The sequence below is a fragment of the Macaca nemestrina genome, chromosome 11 (genome assembly GCF_043159975.1).
Source record: "Macaca nemestrina isolate mMacNem1 chromosome 11, mMacNem.hap1, whole genome shotgun sequence".
NCBI classification, from domain to species: domain Eukaryota; kingdom Metazoa; phylum Chordata; class Mammalia; order Primates; family Cercopithecidae; genus Macaca; species Macaca nemestrina.
Genome location: NC_092135.1, coordinates 54,805,954 through 54,820,269, shown reverse-complemented (window position 1 = coordinate 54,820,269; position 14,316 = coordinate 54,805,954). Strand labels below are relative to the sequence as shown.

The window sequence follows — 14,316 nt, the reverse complement described above, 5'->3', positions numbered from 1 at the left end:
GTCCCAGCTACTCAGGAAGCTGAAGCAGGAGAATGGCGTGAACCCAAGAGGTGGAGCTGGCAGTGAGCCGAGACCATGCCACTGGCCACTGTACTCTAGCCTGGGTGAAAGAGTGAGACTCTGTCTCAAAAAAATAAATAAAAAATAAAAAAGAAGAAGTGAAAAGTGAAGTGAAATGAAGTAACTTACACTGGGTCGATCAATGAGATTTGCAAAAAGGATACACAAAATGATAGACAGGAACATCACTTCAAAATGTCCAACGGGTTTATGTTTTCTAGTCTACTCATAATATGAAGAAATAAACCAGAAACTGAATAAAGTAGCTTACTAGAATGATGATTGTGTATACATTGTCTTTTACATTATAATAAAATAGAAATCCTTAAGTGTTGTTTCTTTACTAAGGGCATAGGAGCCTGGTGAGAAAACTTCAAAAACCACTGCTAAAAGAAATGTGAGCAGAGAAAGAGAAAGAGAAAAAACAAGCAAACAAAATTTTCTTTCACAGTAGCCTACTGTCATAACATAACTTGATTCTAAGTACATTTAACTTTATGTCAGAGTCTGAAAAATAATTTTAAGTAAAAATGTTGACTTCAGTGTGCTCAGAGATATAGTTATAACTTTCATTTTAATAAACAAAAAATTGTAACACTAAAATAGGTGTCCATGAAGCAAAAAGGAGTGGATATAAAAAATTAGAGAATTTGGAATTGATATAGATGGTTATTAAGTTTTTAATTCATCACAATAGACACTACAACTTTTCATTAGATACAATTTTTAAAAGACATTGGAATATTACACTAAAAAACTTATCTGGATTGTAACAGAAAAATAGAGGTAAAAGTTGAAAGAGCAGTTCTGAAAGCACATAGAGAAGCTCCAATATTAATTCCAGAATAAAATTTTGAAAATTTTAAAAGAATAATATTTAAAGAAATAACAGCTAAAATATTCCAGAATTAAAAAAAAATTCTAAGACTTACAAAGTCCTGAGTAAGATGAACAAGAATAAAGAAATCCTTAGTCACATTTCAATGATGCTGCATTATCAAAGATCAAGGGAAAAAATCTTAAAACCTTTAGAAAATATGTATTGTTTACAATGGTATCAAAACAAAAATCTCAGCAGCAAGAATAGATGCCAGTAGATAATACAGTAATATCTCTAAAGTGCCTAGGAAAAAATTAATGTCAGCCTGGAATTCAATATAAAGTTGATTACCATCAAAATGAGAAAGAAATAAACATTATTACAGACATTCAAAAATTAATCCCTTACATATTTTTGCTGAAAGAACTAGTATTAATAGAATTATTTACTTAGGAAAATATTAAATGACTTCAAAGGGAAGAGGTGGGAAAAAAATAATGAGCACACAACTTTATTAAAATTATTAGCAAATATAAAACAAGTAGAGTTTTTGTATCAATAGAAAAAAACATGAAAATTTCTAGGCAATGTTGACAAGATTGAGTGTTAATGAGACGCTTTGTGGAGAATTTAAATGTGCTAAGGTCTCTGTCATGCTTGGGTGAATAAAATAATAAATAACTTTAGACTGTTATTAAGAAAAACTTATTTATGTATTTTTAAAATAGGTGTAATAATTAAAAGAATGAAAAAATTATAAAGCTTCCAAACTAATAAAAACAATATAGCAAAACTATTCAATTCTACTGAAAGTAGAAAGAGAAAGGAATAAAATAGAAAATTAATAGCAAAGATAAATTTAAATTAAAAATCAAGTAAAAATAAGCACAAACATATCAGTAGGCATATTAAATAAAATGCATTAAACTTGCATATTAAAGGATTGAGGGGAGATGACATCTGAAAGATGGAATATAAATCCTCAGCCCTTGTTCTGTTACCAAAACATCAATTTAACAATATATATTAAATAAAATACTTTTATGAGAATTCCAGAATCCAGTTAAGAGACAGTACCTCAGGCAAACACAAAGCCAAGAATAGTCATAATAAAATAAGTAAGAAAAGCAATTTCATTTTATCCACATCAGCTCCTACCCCAAAGCAGTACAGCTCAGCACCAGGAGAGAACAGCTCGGTTTGGACAGAGAAGAGTGGAGGGAGTGTCCAATGTCTGGCTTTTTGAAGGGCTGCCTGAGGGACTAATTTCTGTCTTGCTCCATTTGAAGTGCTGATGGAACTGGCATGTTTGGATGCCCGGAAGAAACTGAGAACAAAGAAGAGGGAAAAGTGATGGAAGAGGTTTACTGTGGCCAGCACAGTTGGGTGTAATAGTTGCATAACTCAAGTCTTCTTCCTTAGAAAGGAGGGAGATGGATAGAGGCTGTATCTGACATGCCAGATCTTTTGAGGGATGTCCAAATGACTGGTATCTGTTTTGTCTGACTTGGGATGCTGACAGGGAGCTGGCATACTTTGGATGCCTGGAGGCCACTGAGGAGAAGGGTGAGCAGAGGGCTTCCGGAGTAGAACCATAGAATCTGCAATGCCATAGACAAATGCCAGAGGAATTCAGGGACTACGAACTACTGAAGAAGAAACCAGTGTCTGTTTAACTGAGCAACTGTATGCACAGAACTAGAGAAGTTACATCTCCCTAAAAAGGTTTAGAGGCCCCAGAATCTATAGCCAGACTGAATGGTGAGTATTTTTTTTTTCTTTACAAATCCAGTCCATGAAGACTGGGAAAATGGCTGATTTTTTCAAATACATGGATCCCAACACAAAGTTATATGACACATGATGAAATGGGAAAACATGGACCCCAAAAAGGGACAAAATAAATTAAATCTTCATAAACCAATCCTAAAGAAAGAGAAGTATATGGATTACTGGACAAAGAATTCAAAACTGCCATCATAAATATGCTCTACTAGTTCAAAAAAACTATGTATGATTGAAATTACACTATCAACAGAGAAAAAGGAATGTAAAAGACAACCAAGTAGATATTTTGGAGCTGAAGAACATAATAATTCACTAGAGTCGTTCAAAGAAGACTTGATCAAGCAGAAGAAAGAATCAATGAACTCAAATATGGGTCATTTGAAATTATCCAGCTAGAAAAACAAAAGGGAAAAACTATGGTAAGGAAGAATGAAGGCCTAAGGGACTTATGAGGCACCATTAAGAGAACCAATATGTGTATTATGAAATATTCGGAAAGAAAAGAGAAAAACAAAGGACAAGGAAGTTGATTTTTAAAAAATAATGGATGAAAACTTTTCAAATCTAAGGAAGGATTCAAGAAGCCAAACAAATTCTCTTACTGCAACTAACTCAGAGAATTCATAGCCAGGAACATTATGATTACAAATGATCACAATGATTACTTTGTGAAAAGTCAAAGACAAAGAGATAATTTTCAAAGCAGCAAGAGAAAAAAGCAACTTATCACATACAAGGAAAGCTCTCATCGTCATCCACAGGATGATGAGTTGATTTCTCTGTGGAAATCTTTCAGGTCAGAAGGAAATGGGATGACATATTCAAATCATTAAAAGAAAAAAAAAATACTATCAAGAATGCTAAAGTCATTAAAACTATCTTTTGAAAATCAAGCAGAAATAAAGACTTCCAGATAAACAAAAGTGATGGAGTTCAACCGCATTAGACCTGCCTTATAGGCAATACTAAAGGGAGAACTTCAAGTTGAAACAAGAGGATACTAAATAGCAATACAAAAAATTGAAAATATAAAGTTTTCTGGTAAAGGTAAATATATAGACAACCACAGAGTATTGTTATACTTAATGGTGGCAAGTAAATCCTTTTAAATTATAATATAGAAGTAAAAAAACAAAAAATAGGCCAGGTGCAGTGGCTCATGCCTGTAATCCCAGCACTTTGGGAGGCCGAGGCAGGCAGATCACGAGGTCAGGAGATTGAGACCATCCTGACTAACACGGTGAAACCCCGTCTCTACTAAACATACAAAAAAATTAGCCGGGTATGGTGGCAGGCGCCTGTAGTCCCAGCTACTTGGGAGACTGAGGCAGGAGAATGGCGTAAACCCAGGAGGCGGAGCTTGCAGTGAGCCGAGATCGAGTCACTGCACTCCAGCCTGGGTGACAGAGCAAGACTCCGTCTCAAAAAAAGAAAGAAAGAAAATAAAGGAAAGAAAGGAAGGAAATGAAGGAAAGAAAGAAAGAAGTGACTCAAAAATACATTAGTGGTTACATAACATAAAAAAGATGTAATTTGTGACATCAATAACAAAGTGTGTATCTGTGTGTGAGAAGTGTAAAATACTTGCATGCAATTAAAGTTAAGTTCCTGTCATCTTAAAATGGATTGTTATAAAAATAATAAATTTTATGTAATCTCCCTGGTAAAAACAAATATAATACCTATAGAAGATGCACAAAGGATATGAAAAAAGTATAAAAGTATATCAGTACCAAAAATATTAGTGAAACATGAAGACAGTAATAGAGAAAAAGAGGAACAAAAAAACCTTACAAGACAGACAGAAAAGCAATTAACAAAGTGGCACTAGTAAGTCTTTATCAAAAATTATTTTAAGTATAAATGGATTAAGTTTTCCTATTAAAAGACACAGACAAAATAGACAAAAAAAAAAAAATCCAACTATATGCTATCTATAAGAGACTCACTTTAAATTTAAGGACACATAAGGCCGGGCACAGTGACTCATGCCTATAATCCCAGCAGTTTTGGAGGCCAAGGCAGGTGGATCTCTTGAAGTCAGAAGTTTGAGACCAGCCTGGCCAACATGGTGAAACCCCATCTCTACCAAAAATATAAAAGATTAGCTGGATGTGGTGGCTTGTACCTATAATCCCAGCTACTCAGGAGGCTGAGACAGGAGAATCGCTTGAACCCGGGAGGTAGAGGTTGAATTGAGCTGAGATTGCACCACTGTACTCTAGCCTGGGTGGCAGAGCAAGACTCAGTTTCAAAAAAAAAAAAAATTAATTAATTAATTAATTTAAGGACACACATAAGCTGAAAGTGAAAGGATGGATATAGATATTCTATGCAAATGGTAATGAAAAGAGTAAGGGTGGCTGTGCTTATATAAAACAAAATAAACTTTAATTGAAAATAATGTCAAAAGAGACAAAGGAGGAAATTATGTAATAATAAAATGCTCAATTCTTTGATATAACAATTATAAACATATATATATACAAAATCAGACACCAAAATACATGACACAAACATTGGCTGAACTTAATACAGAAATGGACAATGATACTTAATAATAAGGATTTCAGTACTTCACCTTCAATGAAAGATTATCTAGACAGAATATCAATAAGGGATTAAAGATCAAAGAACTCAACACTATAGACCAAAGGGATTTAAAAGAAATATACAAAACATTTTACACAATAGCAGCAAAATACCCATTCTTCCCAAATGTATATGTAACATTATTTAAGATAAATTATAACCAAGCTCAAAAATCAAGTCTTAACAAATTTTAAAAGATTGAAATTATATCAGGTGTCTTTTCTGACCACAATGAAATGAAACTAGAATTAATGGCAGAAGGAAAATTAGAAAAATTACAAATATGTGGACATAAAACAACACACTTTTGAGCAACCAATGACTTGAAAAAGAAATCTAAAGAGAGATTAGAAATAATCCAAGACAAATGGAAATGAAATTGCTACATACCAAAACTAAGGGGAGGCAGAAAAAGCAGTACCAAGAGGAAAATTTATAGTGATAAATCCCTACATTAAAAAGAAAAAACCTCAAATTAACAACCTAAATTTACATTTCAAGAAATTAAAAAATAGATGGAAATAAGGCCAAACTGAGCAGAAAGAAGGATACAATTAAGATAGGAACAGAAATAAATGAAATAGAGAATAGAAAAAAGTTAACAAAATTGAGCTGGTTTTTTTAAGATCAACCATGAGCAAAACTTATCTACATTAATTTAAAAAAGAGAAAAGAATACATAAAACCAGAAATGAAAGAGGAGATATTACAACTTTTGCCACAAACATCATAATGATTATAAGAGACTACCATCAACAATTATATGCTAGCAAACTGGATAATCTAGAAGAAATGGATAAATTCCTTAAAACATATAATCTACCAAGACTGTATATTGAAAAAAATAGAAAGGTTGAGCAGACCAATAACCAGTATTGAGATTGAATTAATTATCCCAATAATGAAAAGCCTAGGACCAGAGGGCTTCACTGGTGAATTCTACCTATCATTCAATCCTTCTCCAACTCCTCCGGAAACCTGAAGAGGAGGCAACACTTCTAAACTCACTGCACAAGGCCAGCATCGTCTTGTTACCAAAGCTAGAAAAAGATACTGCAAGAAGAGAAAACTACAGCTCAATATCCCTAATGAATATAGAGGCAAAAATCCTCAACAAAATATTGAAAAACCAATTTCAACAGCATATTAAAGGGATCATACACCATGACCTAGTGGACCATACCCCTGAGATGCAAGGTTGGTTCAATATGTAAAAATCAACTACTGTGATATACTACATTGATAGGATGAAGGACAAAAATTACATGATCATCTCAAAACATACAAAGTATTCGGCAAAATTCAATACCCTTCCATGTTAATAACACTCAACAAACTAGGAATAGAAGGAAATTGCCTCAACATAATAAAAGTCATATATGAGAATCCCACAGCTAACATTTTACTCAATGATAAAAAGCTGAAGGCCTCTCCTCTAAGCTCAGGAACAAGACAAGGATGTTCACTCTCACTACTTCTATTCAACATTGTAGTGGAAATACTAGCCAGAGCAATTAGGCAACAAAAAGAAATAAAAGGCATCTGAATCAGAGAGGAAGAAGTAAAATTATCTTCTTCACAGATGGCATAATCTTATACATAGAAAACTCTAAAAATTCCACCAAAACAATCTGTTAGAAATAATAAAAGAATATAGCAAAGTTGCAGGACATGAAATCAACATACAAAAGTAAATGCTTTTCTATACTCTACCAATAAAAAATCTGAAAAAGAAATTAAGATAATTTCATTTACAAATGCATCAAAAAAATAAAATACTTAAGAATAAGCTTAACCAAGGAGATAAAAGATTTGTATACTGAAAATTACAAAACGTTGTTGAAAAAAAGAGTCAAATAAATGGAAAGATGTTGTGTTTACGAATCAGAAAACTTAGTATTTTTTAAAATGTCTGCATACCCAAGGGAATCTACAGATTGAATCTGGTCCCTATCAAAAGCCCAGTGATGTTTACAGAAATAGAGAAAAAAATCCTAAAATTTATTTGGACTCACAAAGGGCCTCATACAGCCAAAAGAATAATGAGAAAAAACAAAGCTGGAGGGTTTGCATTTTCTAATTTTAAAACACATTACTAAGTTACTGGCATAAAGATACTGGCATAAAGACAAACATACAGGCAAATTGAACAAAATTGAGACTCTGAAATATACCCACAGAAATATGGCCATAATTATTAACTTTAAAAAGGCCTAAAATTTATCTGAAAATGACAAAAAAACTCCATGTCAATAACCACATTTGAAATTTTAGTAAAACAGTTAAACACAAATTGTTAACTCAGTAAAAATAAAAATACTTAGCAAAATAATAGTCATTAAATAAATTGAATTGAGAATTCTATTACAGTAGATTGAGAGTGGATTGGATACTTGCTTTTAATGCCGCTACTTCCAAATTCTCCACTGCAGTGATAGTGGAGAAATAAAGTAAAAAACTCACAGAGGCAAATTAAATAGAAACAGCAATTGCAGCAGAAAAGATAGGTCAACAAAATATTAACAGCTGGAAAGCAAATGTACTAGTGGTAATTAATTTGACAGGGTATTGAGAAAGCCTATTTGTGTCTCCTGAAAAGTCTCAGGAACAAAAGGTTCCTGACATTGCCATATGGGAGAATATGGGCTACAAACATGAGGAATATCTGAAAGGCTGGATAAGTTAAGTTAGTCATCTAGATGACTTCTTGCTCATGTACAATTACAGGTTTAGTATAAAGAAAGGCTGGACTAGAACATCAACCTTGGGTACTGATCCCACTTTTGGAATGTAGACACTGGGAGATAGGGAGAGGTCATATGGAACACAATTGGTTCTAGTCAGAGTCCCTGCTCCCCAACCTGGTACCAAGAACCCTGCTAGCCTTCCTATAGAGAGACCGGTGTAAGGGAAGATACTTGCACCCTGCCCTCAGCAAAATGGCCATGTCCCACTCAATCACTCTCCAGAGAAGCCTACTAGAGGGTACCTGAGCTTCTCATCAGCTGTCTAGTGTTTTGCTCTTAAATATGAGCCAACTCCAAAGATGCCTCAACATTTGAAGAAAATCTTAAAGATGAAAACAGAAACCAAACCAAACATTACAGAAAAGCAACTCAGAGAAAGCAGAGAGTAGACAAATACATAGAGATGGAGAATAAAAAATATTTAAAGCATATGCTCACGAACAATAGAAAGATTTAAAAACATCCATGGAAGAAGGTATACAAAAGTAATATTCACAAAACAACACCCTCCAAAAAATCTTGATTATTAAACATGAGATAGAAAATATTTAAAAAATAAGTAGAAAAGTTGGAAGACAAAGTAGGAAAAAAAAATCTCCCAGAAACTAAACTAAAATGACAGATTCAAAATATGAGAGAAAATTTGATAATTGTTTAAGGAGTTCTAATATATGGATAACAGGAGTTCCAGAAGATAGGGGCAAATAAAATGGAGAGGGTTGTAGTTATCAGAGAAATAATCAAACAGAAATTTCCAGGACATAAGTCCATGAATTTCAGTATTGAAAGGTCCCACTGAGGGGTTAGCATGAAAAAGGGGAAAAAGACCACCTCAATGGATATTATCGTGACATTTCAGAATGCTTGTAGTAAATCAAGTATACCAGAAACCCTGGCCACAGGCAAAAGCAGAGCCACACTGAGAGCTGACGCAGATTACAGAACAACCAGTCCAGATGGAGCAGGAGGGCCCACAGGTATGCATCAAAGAAAAAAATTATGTCACCTGATGAAAGTGTGTATTGAGAATCAGAGGGTGCATCTAGGAGAGCACTGGAAGCAAGCAGGCAAAGAAAAAAATACCCAAGAAATTATTAACTCCAAGGATGACAAATATTGCATTCATAAGTTATTCATAGTCCACTATGTGGCTCAGCTGTGAATAACATTTACAAAGACAAAATAATGTAAACACTGAAATAACGGATTAAACTAAGATAATGAGGTAACTGTGGTGTGTATTAATATAGACTGTATATATTAGAGAGGTGAGGAGTTTCAGGGAGTGACAAAAGTAGGCAGGGAGATGGAGAGGTGTGGAATGTAAAAGAATTAAATCTTCCTCATACATAGACAATAGATAATATTCTTCACCTTAGCAACAGCACTTAATTCCAGTTAAATTCAGTTTCGAGTTTCATCCTGACTTGCAAAAGAAGTCTTATTGCAAGAGCCTTTAGAGACACCCAGTAGTCTGCTGGCATCCCCTCCTCAGAGATCTGAGTTCCAACCCCATGGGACACCTCTTCCAAACTTCAAACAATTCTAACCTCTTCACTCTGTTCCAATAGCCATAGGTGGGCAACTGCTTCTTGGAGTCACTACATTTTTGGTAACTTAATTTTCTTTTTAGCCTTTGCAGTTACTTAGCTAATTATTATTTATATCTGGTTAACAATTCTTTATATATTAAATTTTTTCTGATGAACCAGTTGGTATGATTTCTATCTCTTGACTAGACTGGGACTGAAAAAATGTCTAAAACTGAAAATGAACAATAGCAATACACATGTCTTGAATACAAATATAGAGTTAAATATCAGTTAAAACTACTAAAAGAGTTGTAGGTAGTGCTGGTTGTTTTTGTTTGTTTTGTTTTGTCTGGAGCAGAACAATTATTTCAAAAGAAATCTTTCAGGAAAACACTGTATTTAAAAGATAAAGTGGAACTTCTCTCATGGATAGGTTAAATCTAATCATTAACCAGAGATCTGCAACCTAAGGCACCTCCTTGGAAACCTATAGAGGGAAGCCAGAAAACATTTATAACATGGATCATGAAAGAAGGAATGTTAATCTCCAAGTTCCATTTGTATACATAATAGTATAGAATCCTAGTTATGTGATTTACTAAACATTAATTTATCTATTATCTAGTGATAATATAGTCTATTGGTGTCCCCAAGTAATTATGACAATATTGAAGTCGAATGGAATATCACATTTATTTAAATGGTATAAAAAACTGAGAATTCAGAGAAGTCTCTCAGAGACATGGTGATAGGTGAAGTGGACATTTCACATTAGAAACATGGGAAAGGAAATGGAGCATAGTCCCTCAGAAATAGTCATAAAGTAGGAGTCTTAAGCAACCAAATATTCGGGTCATAAGTCCACCATTTTACAACTGACACTTGTAAAAAATGTGGTTTGCAGGGATCATTCAAACATCAGTATCTTGAGTCCTGAGGTTGGTTTTGACACAGAGTAATTGCCTCTTTTTCCCAGTGTTTGTCTTAGCTTTCTCATGCCCCACTGATCCATTGACTCTGCCCTACAGGCTACTGACTTCAGTTTTCAGTGAAGAGCATGCTGAGATAGGGGCTTTGTTTCCTCCACTCTACCAATAGAATGATGCTGTCCTGGAAAGTCAGATTTCTAGGTACTTCAAGTTTCCTGTGGAAGTAGTTAATTATCCAACTGCAACTTTTATATTTCTAGGAGAATTACCTTCAATCCTTGGAGTCCCTGCAATGCTCTTGTGAATCAGACTTGAAAACAAGCTTTGTCAAGCAGCAGGGTTCATCTGAACGTAGGTCAAAAATAGAAAACCTTTCAAAAGATTAGCAGCAACTGGTGAAAGACAAGACAGTGCCAAAATTATTCACAATCCCTTTCCTTCCTCTTAAATCTCATTAAGGATACCATTGTTGCTGAAATTGACTACATTTTAACAGTTTGGTGCAGCTCAGAAAATATCTCTTTCATTCCAGTCTTCCAACCATTAGAGAGAAATTGTAAGCCCTAAATTTCCTTTTTATAGACCACAGGAAGAATATGGAGTAGAATATAGAAAACTTTTTACATGCCTATGTTGTATTAGAAGCAATTTGAATAGACATAGACTTCGTTTTTAAAGCAATAAAATTCAATTCCAATAAATTTTTGGTATAGAACTTAACACAAAATGAAGCAACTTCCTTTGCAGAAGTGGTGTACATGATTTAGTAATGTCTGGCTTTTGAAAGTGTCTTCTCGATGTGTGTTTTTCTTCTAGACATAGATTTTTTTTAAAAGACATAAGTAAAGAAATTTTGAACTTCCAAAGTCCGTTCATGTTTTTGTTTTCAAAGTACAGCTCATGTTAACTAAGGAATGGGTGTGAATTTCGATTTACCTAAGGAATGGGAGTGAATTATTTTGGTTGTAAATGAATTTAGAACTAAATCCACTTAGGATCTAATTTGGTTTTAGAGCTAACATTTTTTGGCTGTTTTAATCATACCTCATCAAAATAAAGACAGTGTTCAGTGCTAATTAATATTAGAGTCTACTAACCTTCTCATTATTTTCTGATTTTTATAATAATCTTGTGAAATGGTAGGATTAGCCTTGGAATACAGAAGTTCAGCCTCAGAGGGTTTAGCCTCAAGTGTGCTAGAGGAGAGCCTGGAACTCTCTTTTCCCAAGGCAGAGTTTATTTTCTTTCCATCACATCGAGATGCCTTCTTTGGTTAGAAACACACAGATTTAAATTGGGAACACAATCTATTGTGCCTGGTGGTAGGAAGCAGTAAATCATATGTGGAAGATGAATTAGTTCAGACTTCACATAGCCTCTTTGGATGAGATTTCCACAGCTAGAGAAAACAAAACAAAACAAAACAAAACAAAAAAAGAAGGGAAGAGTTGACACCTCAAAAGGAAATTGCAACGATTTGTTTGGGGGAAGAAATAAAAATTTCCTGATCCTTTTTTTATGGAAACTGCCCTTGTTGTTGAATACATAACCTTATGGAAATTTGTATGGATGTTATCAGATACTCTTGGTACAAAATAGGATCTATTCTTTACAAAAAAAAACCCCGGGTTTTTGTCAGGTACCTTTGTGAGTGTAAACTGGTAAAGACTTTCTGGAATGAAGTTGTGTCCAGAATCTATGAAATTTCATGTCCTTTTACTTTGAAATTTTACATTCAGAAAATTTTCCTAAGGAAAAGATTAGAAATGTGGACAAAAATGTATGTATAATATTGTTTATTGAAGTGCTATTTATAATACTGAAAAACTGGAAACAAATCCAAATGTCTGACTTTATGGAAATGTTTAAATGTATTAGGATACATGCAAAAGGTGGAATATAAAACAGCAAACACAATGTAGTTGAAGGAATTTTTATGGCTTGGGGAAATATTTAATATAATATAAACATATAAGCATTTGTTTTGCTTAAGTAAGTCTAAGCATAATAAAATCAATGCAGAATATGATCTCAATTTTGGGAAGGAAGTATATTTACAAAAAGAAAAAGGACAGGAAGGAAAATTATTAATATTTATATGACCAATATATAATAATATATAACAACATCAATTATAACTATGAGATTATGAAAGATTTTTTCTTCTTTATGCTTTTTATTTTCTAAATTTTAATAATGTACATATATTTTACAATGAAAATATAAATAATACCTATATAAAATAGTTTTTAATATTATCAATGTTCTTTCAGACTTGTCAATTTAAGCGCTTTTTCTTTTGTTCCTATATAGATGGTTTCTCAAAATATGCCTGCTAATTTTTGCATCATTCTGAATATTACTACTTTTACAGATTCATTCAGCATTTACAATGGCATGCCAATTTAAACCATTAGCAGTAAAATGCAGCTTATATAAATGCATATATTGTTAATGCTATGAGTCTCTCTTTTGTTTTACTTAAGTCTGGTTTTAGGAAGCCAGAGGTAATTCAGGTACTACCATACTTCATTAAAAAGGTTTCAATTCTTTAAAATTTGTAATTAGTTTGGCCTAATCATTTAAACTATATATGAATGGCCCTTTCTTCCTCATTCTTAGACCTATTCTTGAACCTATTGCTCCACAAGTAGCTTTTTTGTTTTTCTTTTAAAATAAAGTGAGTATGCATATTTTATATTGGTGATTGTAATACTGGAGTTTAAATTTATCTAATTGCTTTTTGTCAAGATAATTTATCATTAAGAGTACTTTTATTTTATACCATTCAAACATTAAAGCAACTCTTTATATTTTGATGACTTAAAATTCTTTTTAGGTAAGTACATAAGTGTGCAATTAGGAGAAATAATGACTTTCATATGTGAATTACCTATATGTCTTACACACAAATAGAATTTGAATATAAAAGCAGTCAAGGTAAAGTTAGCATCAGGACATCAATATCTATAAGCTCTCACATGTTTCAATGCATTCTTTTTATTCACAAGTCTTTCCAGATACTTCCAGGAATATCCAAGGATAATAGTTATTCACATGAGCTCAGGAAAAACACCCTGCCATGTAAATCTGTCCTGGCCTCCTCTGCATGTCACATCACCATTTCCTTCTTAAGAATGCTAGAGTGACACTTTGGAAATACACTGAATGAAGTTAAAGAAGGAGCTGGAGAAAGGAGAAATAGATAAATGACATCCTCGTTACTCTCAAATTATACCAATGAATAATATTTTTATGATTATAGGTGACACAGTTTGGATATTTGTCTCCCCTAATCTCATGCTGAAATGTAATCGACAATGTTGGAGGTGGGGCCTGGTGGGAGGTGTTTTGGTCATGGGGTTGGATCCCTCATAGCTTGGGACTGTCCTTGCTATAGTGAGTTCTCATGAAATCTGATCTGATTGTTTTGAACTGTGTGGCAGCTGCTCCCCCTTACTCTCTTTTGCTCTTGCTCTGGCCACATGACATGCCTGCTTTCTGCTTCACCTTCCACCATAAGTAAAAGCTCCCTGAGGCCTCCCCAGAAGCCAAGCGGATGCTGGCACCATGCTAGTACAAACTGCAGAAACTTGAGCCAATTAAACTTCTTTTCTTCATAAATCACCCAGTCTTGTGTGTTTCTTTATAGCAATGCAAGAACAGTCTAACAATAAGACTAAAAATACCTTACTATAAAAGCATCTGAAACTGTAGAAAGAAAATAAAGCATTTTCATCATCTCTATCACATGCGCTCTCCTTTCAGACTTTTAAAAATAATATAGATGTGCTGATTCTATCTTTACAAAATGCAATCAGACTGAAATATACTTGTACAAAGTAGAC

General features: G+C 33.6%; 1 long non-coding RNA gene across 1 annotated transcript in view; it reads right to left on the bottom strand.

Annotated features, from left to right (window-relative positions):
* Positions 1–1,889: 1,889 nt before the first annotated feature.
* LOC105493218 (uncharacterized) overlaps positions 1,890–14,316 on the bottom strand; it is an 87,930-nt gene continuing 75,503 nt past the window's right edge. The window contains exon 3 of the long non-coding RNA XR_011609565.1: positions 1,890–2,207. This is a non-coding gene — a long non-coding RNA (uncharacterized lncRNA). The remainder of the gene's footprint in view (positions 2,208–14,316) is intronic.